The sequence below is a fragment of the Lotus japonicus genome, chromosome 2, assembly GCF_012489685.1.
Source record: "Lotus japonicus ecotype B-129 chromosome 2, LjGifu_v1.2".
Classification (NCBI taxonomy): domain Eukaryota; kingdom Viridiplantae; phylum Streptophyta; class Magnoliopsida; order Fabales; family Fabaceae; genus Lotus; species Lotus japonicus.
The window spans coordinates 46,191,971-46,195,226 of NC_080042.1; positions in this window are offsets into that span (position 1 = coordinate 46,191,971).

Genomic DNA, 3,256 nt, shown 5'->3' on the forward strand with positions numbered 1-3,256 from the left:
GGTTCGACCACTTGCGTCGGTTCTCCGTTGGAAATTATATTTGTTGGTATTCGTGCAATCGCACAACCTTAACCACATGCTCCTTTTTCTTTTGTTCGTCCAAAATACTGATTAGAAACTCGGTACATTTCTATGTTCCGAAGTGAATGCTCAACTTGTCCTCGAGATGTTCACCCATGATCAAAAATTCAACTCGATCGCTTGGTAACTCCTAGACGAACTATTCCATTGGAATCTACTAGTCCATTAACGTCACTTCCAACTTCGTGATTATCATCACTCGCACCATGAAATCGATCTTCTACTTAGTCACCATTCAAATTAAAACTCGACTTGAGTCTTAATACCTTGTGCATCACAAGACTCATCCCCTTAATCATAAATTCATCAACCACTCATAAGCTAAACATCCTCTTAATATCCAACAATCCATTATTGTCGTCTTCGTCCTCAAGACCTTCCTTACTCAAACCAATTTAACTTACTGCAATCCTTAACACTTCACACAAGTAAGGTCTCATCCCCTAGAAGATCAAATCATAACTATACCTCAATGGACTTAACTAGTCATCTTATCATCCCATCCTTCAACTTTCTGAGGTTTAACTACAATCGTAAATATTAACACCGCTAAATCTCTGATTCGTACATGATTTTTCAACTCCTCAAGTCAATCTTAATCATAGGATTCTTATTCAACTGAGCGAAATTCACTTGCTAACTCTAGCATGCATCACCGAAATCCATAACAAGTTTCATTCCCTCTTAAACTCTACGAAACTTATCCAAATGTAAAAACCTCAAGTATTCATCTTACTACTAACACTTTCCTTTCCGTAACTTGATCATCCTCCAATCAATCCAATACTTGGTCTCTTGATCAAAACTAACAAGACTTCCTGTCTCCCGCGTTTGGGATAAAATCAATTGGCTTAAAATCTAAACCTTCACTAAGTTTGGGCATCTAATATCCCTTAACTCTCCAACACTTCTTAAATGAATATTCATTTCTTAAAATCATAACTCCTTCCCTAAGAAAATCAATTACTTAACACGAGCTTTCCTCTCAAATCCGACTAATCCTCGATCAATTCAAGTTCATCTTACATAACCTTCTATCAAAGTCCATTACCAGCTGTGATTCCGAATATCACCCCCTCAATATTAAGTTGATCAGGCCTAATACATCGAAGGTGAAAATCTAGAAAAACCCACTGGAGCAGTCAATGAGTTCCTATCATCCAGTAGTCACAATATCCTGACATCACATCCTCAACGATTCCGCTACGGAACTACACGCCCTCAACATCATACGTATACTATCCATAAGAAATCTCTATGAGGTTCATTCTTCAGCTTCTAGCTTCCTTTTAAACACATCGGTAGAAGACTACTTTCTAGGCTTAGCGTGTCATTCTAAACCTCGTATAACTTCTATAGCTAAAATACGAGCTACGGTCAAATAAGGTATTAATAGGCGTAATAACTATAAGGTCAAAGCTTAGACAGTATAAGTAAGTTAGGTGTGTTTGCACACGCTACGAGAGTAATGGAACATATTATACTAGAATAAGAAAGAATGGTTAGAAAGTTACCATCGTTCTTGCGCTCTCCTCTGGCAACCTCCTCAGCTCTCTCACCGTCCATGGTGTAAACTCTTGCTTTAGCCGCAGGACGTTTTCCTCGAGCAGTGTTCACGGTTGGCTCCGTCTTGGGTGCTCTGCACTGATCGGCAGTGTGCCCCATTTTGTTACAATTGAAGCATTGGGGTCTCGTGTCGGGACAAGCACGAGCATAATGCCCCGGCTTCCCACACTTGAAGCAAGTCAGTTCCCTGTTCTGAGTCTGATCTCCAGAACCACCAGCAGCACCTGCCATGGGCCTGTAAGATCCTGAAGCAAACCCTCTACCAGCAGGACGCTGATACGGCTTCCTGTTTTGAAACCTCCCTCTATTCGGAAAATTCTGAGAGTCCGACCTCATCGGCCCTCCAGTTCCAGCCCGGTTTAGCCTCCGGTTCTTCATCAGTTCCACCTCCGTGGCCTTCTCAACCAAAGATTGGAAACGCATGATTCCCAGCGGCCTCACTGAGTCCTCAATATCAGGCCTCAGTCCATTTACAAAGCGCTTGCACATGTAGCGCTCATTCACGTGATCATGGAAGAATTAAAAATGCTTCACCAAAGATTCCAGCTTCGAAGCAAATTCCGGTACAGACATACCTCCCTGACGAAGTGTCAGAAACTGCGCCTCCCTCTCATCCCGAGCACTTGTTGGAAAATACTTTTCCAAGAATGCGGTCCGGAATGAGTTCCAGTTAATCTCCTCGTGATTGTCTTCCATAATCCCTCTGGTGCCCTTCCACCAGTACTCAGCATCCCCGAGTAGCAGATAAGTTGCCATACCCAACTTGGCACCCTCAGCAGTTTGTAGTACGCCGAATATCTTCTCGATCTCCTGAATCCAGAGATCCGCTTTGTCTGGGTCAGTACCACCAGAGAACTTTGGTGGGTTTTGCCTCCTGAAGTCATTGAGGCCTTTGTTTTGGTCCAGAGTTACTTCCCTCTGGCGCTGATGCTGTTCACGTGCCTCCTCAGCAGCACGCCTCATCGCATTATCGTTTGCTTGCGCTGTCACGGCTTGGGCCATAGTGGCCATCATCTCAGCTAACTGGTTAGTATTCACCATGTTCTGTTAAGTTAGACAAACAGTTAGTACTCATCATAAGATAGCATTTCCATAACTATACACTATGATTAAGCAATAAATTCAATCAATTTTTAAGCGAAAAATCGCTTGCAGACAATCAATTTTCACTCTTTGCAGAGTCATACAACCTAGCACAGAAGACCTATTCCCCAACAACTCCCGAAAGACTCGACCGTGCTCTGATACCACAATGTAACACCCCGATTTCGGTGGCGTCACTTTAGTAACCAACAAGAAACTTAAAGCGGAAAACGTGAATTATTTTTTTTTTGATAATAGAATCAAAGACTGAAAGAAATAAACTCCCAACAAAAGATAACAAAACTAGTATATAACATAAATACAGCCCCCGCTGTAAGTAGCAACCTCGTCACGAGTAACCTCCAGTGACGGAAAGTAGAAAGTGTAACGCCCGTAGGCAAAATGTACAATCCCAAAAGGATAGGTCAAGTGTCAGCAACACAAGCCCTCAAAAATAAGAATAAGTCAGAGCTAGGACACTAACACCCAACCTTAGTAGACTTTAAACACCCATAACGATGTTTAT